The sequence below is a fragment of the Lepisosteus platostomus genome, chromosome 6, assembly GCF_059453375.1.
Source record: "Lepisosteus platostomus isolate fLepPlt1 chromosome 6, fLepPlt1.hap1, whole genome shotgun sequence".
NCBI lineage: Eukaryota > Metazoa > Chordata > Actinopteri > Semionotiformes > Lepisosteidae > Lepisosteus > Lepisosteus platostomus.
Genome location: NC_142616.1, coordinates 24,168,535 through 24,178,252, shown reverse-complemented (window position 1 = coordinate 24,178,252; position 9,718 = coordinate 24,168,535).

The window sequence follows — 9,718 nt, the reverse complement described above, 5'->3', positions numbered from 1 at the left end:
AATTTATCTGAAGTGTGTGTGTGTTGGTTGTGATATCAAATTTTAGCTTGAGGGATACATAGGGTTTTGTGGAAATTTGTATCACTTTATATTATGTAGTCATTTGATTGTGAATTGAGCAAAATGTTATCAACACTGTCACGGAGAACAAGCCAACCCTAATCCCTAGTTATTGATCAAAATTCCAAGTTGAAATATTTAAAAACAAAAACGCTTCCTGCTCTATGATGGCTTTCAGTATGCAAAACTGTTCTGCAGTCTGATCTAGGGATCTGCAGCTGCAGGCAACAAAATATGCTACCACCATGAGACATGTATGTTGATTTCCCACAAACTTGCAAACTACTGACCGCAAACATTTGCACAAACAAAATATGTAAATTTGAAAAAATACAAAATATCTTTTTAAGTGGTGCAGAATTGGAGCTGGCTTATTCAAATCTGGATCAAGTTTACCTTGTATACAAAAATGCTGTCTTAAAGATGTACTAACATCTGGTATGGCACAGGTTGAATAAGACCCCATGTGATGGAATTAAACTTTAAAACAAGGACAAAAAAGGTTCCATCTTGCTGTTACTATTCAAAAGTGAGTAAATATGTAAACTTTTAAGGATAATTTTTAAGGTTCTCCTTTTTGATTTTTTTTTAATACACAAAATGGCAACAAACTCATTTTTCTGCTCTTTCTCTATTGGTATTTGTCACTGATATTAAATTCCTCATCCTTACATCCAGGCAATGAGATTTTTAGTGCTGGATGTTTGTTTTCCAGTGTCGGCTATTAATATGAACAAGTGCCTCAGTTCTGTGGATCCTGTTGAAGCCAAGCATTTACACCTTACATTGGTAAAACTGAGCAATTAATTAGTGAAGATTCATCCATAAGAAGCAAAATGTGATAATCTGATAAGAATAGCACGATGGTGCCTAAAAATCATGCAAAGAGGATATAAATATTGGAAGTAGCTCAAGCATTTCTTTATTCAGATAAACTTTCTTCAGTTTATTCAGGTTCTGATCCTGGTGAATTAAGGCTGTGTTCAGAGTGGATTTGGTTTTCAGTCTTCTCTAATGCTTCCAGGCCTATTGCTGTTATGTGTGTGGCACAATCTATATATAGTGCCACTGTCTTAAAACAGATTTTTTTGCGTGGGCTGTTTTATTACTGGCTGTCTTGTGAAAAGATACTTTTTTTTAAAATCCATTTGAGGGTGTTAATTGTCTGGCCAGCTTCCCAGAGATATTAAGGAGCTATCACTTCTAATTTTCCATTTTGAATTGTGCACGATGTATTAAAAGAAGACTTGAGAAATGGTGCCCACTGAAGCATGGGTAAGGCCATTTTCTTTTGGTTCTGGGTTGTATAATTTACCACGTCAGCTTTATCATCTAATAACCCCCCTAGGCCTATATTCCTTGAACCAAGTTCCCTACAATATAAACTTCTTACACTTTTTTGCAAAACTTCTAAATGTTGTACACTTATGATAGTCTTGTATAGCTGGCAAGATAACTGTAGGCCATACTTTGCAATTGCAAATTCATTTTTTAGGCAAGCATATAAACTAATTTTCTTCTCAGTCCGATTTTGATATCTCTCACATTAAAAGAAGTATTTATTAAAAATGCTGAGCACAATTTGGTACATCTTGTATTAATTTCACACACAATGTCCTTTCATGATGTGCATGTAGCTGAACAGATTGTTCGTTTTGAAAAAGTGTCTGGTGTTTCTAGGTTAGGACAATTGCATTGATTACCAGAAACACTACTTTCTTCACTGTGAGTGCCAGGGACAGTTGATTATTCTTATTCAAAGCTGGCATGTTTCTTTAAAATTTGGCCTCCACATGTTTTTAAAGCAACCAGATTTTGTTTTTTACTTCACCATGACCTTGAATTGGCATTTGTTTTCAAAGGCTTTGGAGCCTCAGATTTTGGTCTTTTTTCTCTCTGACATGCTGTGGTGAAGACAGCAATTGGGCATCTAAAGTGAAGGTTTAAGAAACCTGCTAAAGTAAAAGTACTAAACCAAGTGGTATTTTCTCCAATGCTCAGTAGGTAGTGAATCATCTAATAATGATTTTATCACCTTTTCTTTGCTGTTTTACTTTGTGTCATTTTTTTAAACTTTTTAAATTCAGTTTGTCCCTATGGACTCCATTTCATAGGAACATAAGAAAGGGTACAAATGAGAAGACCCCATTTGGCCCATCAAGCCTGTTTCATAGAAGTTAACTGATCCAAGGATCTCATCCAGACATGTCCACTTGTGTCCCCTGGTTCGTGTTTCACAGTCTAGTCTGAATAAACCCATTGGGTTGACCTTGTCATTTGCCTTGAAGTCTTGTCAGCTCAAATCTAAAATGTTCGGTTCCTTCAGCTATCAATGTAGAACATTCCCTCAAGCCCCAGAATGTATCTCATTGCTCTTGTCTGCATTGATTCTAGAGAACAAATATATTTTATGTAACATTTTGACCACAATTGTATACACTATTCTAAATAAGACCTTACTAGTGTATTATACAGTTTTAACACAACATTCATTGATTTAAATTCTATGCTTATCACTATATAGTCTAGCATATTGTTTGCCTTTTCAATTGCTTCCCTACATCATTATTGTTCTTTTCTGTCTGATTCAGACAGGATTCTCTTGCATTATGACCTAGTGTTATTTTGTTTGTTGTCCCTTATCTTGGCTTTCATTTAAAATATTTGCTTTTCAGAGACTGTTGAAATTAAACGATAGCCCTAGTGTTGACTAGAGAAAAACACTTGCTGGCCTGTTGCAATACACGTAAATTTTATTTCTCGAAAAAACTAGCATCCATTTGACATATGTTTGAAGTTCATAGTGCCTTCTGGGAGCCCTTACAAAAAATAATGATGCTGTAAAAATCCAAAAAAATGGATTAAGATGCCTCATTAAAAATGAATGCCTTATGGCATTAATGCTATGTAATCTAGTTAGATAGAATGCATGCATTAAGATATTAACACAGCAGAGCTTTTTAAGGAAGACCATAGGCCAGAGTGAGGTCTTACAGAAGACCGTGGCCACATGTTCTAAACTTTATGAATCTGAATGAGTTCAGTCAGTTGTCAATCTCTAATTAGTTCTAGGTTTTAATCATTCTTCACTTAATACTGAATCTAATCACTGTGCCCAAACATCTGTTAGCCAGCTAAGTTTCCTTTGAGGTGAAATATTTGGAAAGCTGGAGAAAGTACTACTTACTGCTACAGGTGTCTCCAGCAGGCAGTTGAAAATAAATCACTTTTAACAGTGTATTGGTTTTGAAATCCGCTTTTCACAAAGCTTTCTTTGAGCTGATTCTGCTGCACTGCTGTAGGCTGCGAGGGATGATCTTTTAAAAAAATGTCTTGGGCCCAACAACTGTTTCAAATGTTTGCTGCTAGTTTAAACAATTAGGGTGAACTGATGGATTTTTACTTGTTTTTTGGCCTCCCAAGTCCTGGACTGTGTTTTCATCTAAATTACCTGAACTGTTGAGAACACTTAGTACTATATCTGTCCAGTATAAGTGCTTAGTGATTTTAATAGTCATGTAATGCAAAACAGTATCATATCATAAATCATCATAATCTTGGGGTGTAAATTTGCTTCTAACTTTTTTAGCCACTTCGGACTGCTTTGATGTCACTCAACTGGTAAACTTCTGATCAAAATGTCTCAAGATTTAGGGATATTCATGACATTGACCTATGAATTTCTGATTATCAGGTTATTTGATGTCTGTATCCCTCTTTCTCCAGTGAGATGTAAAGCACATTTGTTTTAGAAATTTGAAATGCGTGAACCACTCTGAATTCTCGAATGCTATCCTTAGTTCTCCCCTTCTAAAAGACTGATCATCTTTGACAACTAACCTAGTCAGTAATTTCACCAATTTTAACACTGTGGTGAATAGTACTTTGGGTAAACTCAACCCCCTTAAAACTTGCTTAGTTTCCTTCAAGTGCATCCCTCCAAGGTACAGCATACCCCTCAAATTCAATCTTTTCAGTCTAACTGGAAGGTGCCTGGTGTGCATAAGTTAAAATCCGGCCTAGTGGTTCACATTCAGCCATATAACGAACAAGTCAGTCTATTGACCTTCTCCAGCTCAAGCCAGATCCTCCTATATCTCAGATACATTCAGTTCTGGACTAGGAAATCATAAAGTGCTCTTCCCTGTTATTAACAAGATCATTAAATCATGTAGTGCTCTTGCTTCCATTCCTGACCTCTGTCTAAAATTTTTACAGTTCTTTCAGTCCAAGATTGATGCTATAAGTCAACAAGCATTAGCCTTGTTCCTGATTCAGAAACTATTCAAGACCTCAATTTTCCATTGACTTTCCCTATGTACCAGGATTTAGCTGGTAAACTTCTGAATTTAGCTTGTTATTAATAAATTATTTATTATTAACAGCTGTAAAACAAGTTCTTGTTGCCTAGATCCTGTCCCTATCTCTGTGCTGAAATCTTGCCTGCCAGAGGCTATAAATATTCGTGTTCTTGATTTTAGTGTGGCTTTTGATACGGTAATTCTCATTCACTGTTACTCAATTGTTCGCAAACATTCTTGTCCATCAATGGTACTGTCTTTGGTTCTGCTCTTATCTGACCGGCAGGCAGCATTTTGTTTCCCTTGGTCCTCATAAATCCCCCATGGCCCCAGTCAGCCAGGTGTGCCTCAGGGTTCAGTCTTGGACCCATTGCTTTTTATTATCTGTATATTTCCACTCAGTCAGATTTACATGAAAACATGGTCTTCAGTTTTATTGTTATGCAGATAATACTCAAATTTATGTTAAACCCTTCTGATCTCCTGCCACTGTAACTAATCTCTTGTCTGTGTGACATCAAGCTCTGGTTCACATTTAATTCCCTGAAGCTAAATAGTGACAAAACAGAAAATTTACTGGTGAGAAGTAAATGTCAGCTGGCAAAGCTGGAGAGGTTCACAATATTGGTTAATGGCTTCCCCATCCATGAGTCAGGTGTAGTCAGGAATCTGGGAGTCACACTTGATCCTCTCCTGTCTGTTGAACCCCATGTCAGAAATATGATTAAGACATCTTTGTTTCACATTAGAGGTATTGCCTGAATCAGGCAATTTCTTTTAATGTCCAATGCTAAGTTGCAATGTCCAAAACAATGGACACCTGAAGAAGGCTCCACGGGTGAAACATGTTTTCTTCTTTTTTTTCAGCATGTAATAAACATATTATGTCCAAAACTCTGCAACTAGACTTCTAACACCAGACCTTGGCAACATATCAGTCCTACACACACATCACTGCACTGGTTGCTTATAAAGTCAAATATTCAACATAAAACCTGTTACTGACTTTTGATACTTTAAATTATCTGGCTCCATCATACGTCTGAATTGCTTCATGTTTACACCCCCTCCTGTGGGCTCTGTTCAGTTGAGGCTGGTCCTTTGCTCACTGCACCCAGGACTAAATCTCGGACTTTTGGTGACCATGCCTGTTCTGTCGCTGCTCCATTCTTGTGGAATGCCCTTCCTCAGACTCTACGAGAGACAAATGCTTCGACTCTCTTCAAATCGTAACACTTACCTTTTTACTAGGGCATGTCTCTGATGGCCCTACAGTTTATCCTGTATGTTCTTATTTATTTTTCTTTCACTTGTTATTGTATTGTCTTTTATAGATTTTATATAATATGTAATAAATAATGTTTTATTTTATTGCATTGTATTATTGTTTTTTTTCTTTCTTTATCACTGTACAACATCCTTGGGTTTGGAAAGGTAATTTATAATTACAAATTGTAGTTATTATTATGTTGTATTATTAGTAGCATAATAATAATGTTATTATGCTACATTATTACAATGAGTACATGATACCTGGAATTTCAATAAATCCTAAAATATTAAAGAGGTATTTTTGAAAACCTCTGGTTAAATATTTGGGCTCTTTTCACATTCTTGCTGTGAACTATATTTGAAAAGGTGATGTAAGAGTTTTACTTTTGTGTTATTGTACCTGTAACAGTGCAGTTCCTCGAGCTCCTGTATATAATTATGGTTAGAGTCTTGCTGTATCAGAAAGCTGCCATTTATTTTGCAGTTACAATAGATGCCTGAAGCCCTGTGTGGAGAAGGCTGATCATATAGCCACAGTTGTGTCAGAATAAAACATACTGTTTTCAGCAAGACAATATGAAGTTTCTTAATCAATTTTATGCGTGTTGTCTGTTGCATGCAGCAAAATGTGTAACATTTGACCATACCTGACCATATCCAATACTCTCTAATACAGCAGTCATTGGCTGTATCTCTGGGGGAGAATTGATATGTGCTGGTATAGGACCATTTTAAATACTGCATCCCAGGCACACGTACTGTATGGTAATAAAAAACCATGAATAATCTAAACAGCTCCACACTGCTTAAAACTAGGGCTCAAGAGTTTCCCTTTATTTCCAGTGCTGTTTTAAATATAAATCTTGCTTGGTGTCCCCCATCTTGATTATGACAACATGAAGTTAAAGGTGTTGTATGATATGCATATGAGAATTGACTTCCCCTTGTGAAATGTGAAATGATTGCTTTTCAAGATGTTCTCTTCACTTGTGTGAATTGCTTTGAATTAGAAGGCCAGCTTACTGCTTTTCCCGTTTTTCTGAAGAGTAACCCAGACGCTACTGCTTCCCCACTCTTCACATAACTGACCCCAGAATATGGAGCTCTTAGAAGTTGCCATTTGAGTTTGTCCTCCTTTGTGAAAGAAAATTGCCATGAGCAATGCATTAAATGATCCAATAGAAAGGTTCAAAGAGTTTTCCAAGACCATGTGGTAGTTCCCTTAAAATACTACAAGACAACACTTCTGTTTTTAATACTGAAACAAGGGTGGTCTCACATTGTCTTCTGACCGTGTGGTCCATTATAGTACCGCCTATAATCCAGCAAGAAAGAACAAAAGGTCTTACAGTAGTCATTCAAAGTATGACCTGTTTTGAATTAAGGTTGATATACCTACATATCTTATATGTTGTAAAAAAATTAAAGTCTATATACACTATACACACAGAGAGACCACACACAGACTCCTTATCTGAAGCCTTAAAAGATGGTTGCCAGAAAGACTTAGTCAATCTTTTAGTTCTTAGAGCCAATCTTTTTTTAGTTTAGTGTTGCCTCCTGCATCTTTGTAGCAACGGTCGGATGGAATTGTTGGAATTATTAAGCATTGAATTGATCGCAGTTTCCTATAGTTAAATTCTGGTGCATTTAAGAGGTTAAAATTTTGCTTTCTGGTTAAGTGTCTTGCCAACATGAACATCCTGCACGGCTGAATTAGGGAGATTTCACTGCCTCAAACTAAATATTTCATTAGAAAATATGGATCAATGCTTATTCTATTCCATGTATAGCTAAAAATATATATAGGAACAAGTAATAGGTTTATTCCATGCTGAAAAGAGAAAAAAGAAAACACAATGTTTCAGCTATGGAGCCTTCTTCAGAACAAGGCTCCACGGCCGAAACATTGTTTTCTTTCTTCTCTTTTCAGCATGGAATAAACCTATTACTTGTTCCTTTGCAGCCTACGTATGCTGACGCAGCTACCCACCTGAACTAAAATAGTATATGACGGTTTCTTTAAAATTAATTTAATTTAACAGGTAGGATGTGAAGTTTTTTTCAATTGTCCTCTCAGGTCATAAGACAGCATATTTATAACCATCTGCAATTTATAATGACCTGTGCTGTAATATTTTTCAACATGGTGATGCCCAGCAAATCAACAATTTCAATGTTAATAGGCAACCTATTGTAGTGGAAGATGGGCAGAGGATATTTCATTTCAATTGGAAGTATAACACAAACATCCATCCATCCAATTTTCTAACAGATTTATCAAATACAGGGTTCTGGGGGAACTGGGGCCTGTTCCAGCAAGCAACAGGCATAAGGCAAGTACACCCTGGATGGGATGCCAGTTAATTGCAGGTCACTTAACCTATCCGTACATCTTTGAACCGAGCAACAGACCACCCAGAGAAAACCCATATGGACATTGGGGGAATGCACAAACTCCATACAGACAGCACCCAAGGGCCTGAACACAGGGCCGCAGTGCTGTGAGGCACCAATGCTAACCACAGCGCCACCACGCCACCTACTTAGTACAAATTGACTGCAGCCCCATTGTACCTTTCACCAGTTCTGGGCTTTTTAAAACTCCGGGGTTTGTGAGTTCAAACCCACAGTGGGACAGAGCTATTTGTCTTACCCTTGAGCAAATTTGATCATTCAAATTCTCCTCTAAATGCCCTGCTCTATATATGTGTAGCTCTCTGGGTTGATGTGGATATGAGCGTTGTTTTCTGAACGGACCCTTCTGGTTAAATAAAGTAATAACATTTTAAAAGAACAGTCTTCTGTCTTCCACTCTGCTACTCACAAACCACAGTGGGACACGATTCCATTGGCAGTGTTAAAGAGCTGTCCACGTCCAATGTTGTACAGCATATCCCAATCATTGTATTTCTTCAGTATTGGCTTCACAGTCACCTATATTGAATTTTAATTCATTTTAAATTAATTTTGTAAGTAACAAATAGAAAATGGGTTAATAAAAATTAAGATACTACATAACCAATGCATGCCAGAGGTCTTAGAATGCCTATGAACCAAAGCATCCTATCTCGACAATGGATTCTCCAATTCTCCAGACACGAGTATGACCAAAACCACTAGATAAAGGGAGGCTTTAAGGAATTTGCACAGCCACACTGGTTTCTAGCTAGATCACAACCCAGTCCGAGTAGCACCATAGTCCGAGTAGGCTGGACCATTTATCAGGCTACAAATGTACAGAAATTACCCACAGCTTATGTGACCAAATGGTACACAAAAGACAGATAACAGGGAGCAGAAAAGGATTATGTAAAGATTTGGCAGAAATGAAACTTCGAGTCCAACTTCACTACTGATGCACTGAAACGTGAAGGGTTTGGAAACCTGCCAGCCACGCTTTGTAGATTATATAATTTATGAAAGCAGTCTCACCCAATAATTTTAATTAATTTCTGAGTGCACTGCGGTAGTCAGTGTTATGTGTCCAACACTGATCTAGTAGAGGATGCTGGTTATAAAAGAGCTGGGCTCTCTTCTATAAATATTACTTTTTGTTCATTTTGCATGTGTTTGTTCTGTAACATGCATCTTGTAAGCCAGTGCCAGTGTACTTTTCCAGTACAATATTCATGAGAAAACTAAAGTAGCCCTGTGATCTTGCTTGGTATTCCCTGATGAGTAGGGTGTGTTATTATTTAACCTTGGCAAATTGCTTGTGCTCTAGCTGCTGTTCAGGACTGACTGATTTTGACTATTATATATTTAAAGGTTACCTTAAAAACTCTTTGACATCTATACAATCTCTATTACCATTAACATAAGAGTAACATCATTACTTACATCTTTATCATGTCAAATCTGTACACAAACACATTTGTTTTTTTATTTCTTTTAGAGTTTTTTTTTTTGCTATTGTCCTGACAGTACAACTTTTTACACTTCTGTTTTACACTATCCAGTAAAAGAAGAGATCTTCTTGGTGTTAACATTGCAATTGTGCATTCCACTTTTTAGAATCAGAACCTCCCCCGTTTCTTTACTTGGTTCATCCAGCCAGGCCATGCAAAAGAAGACAAGTCTCA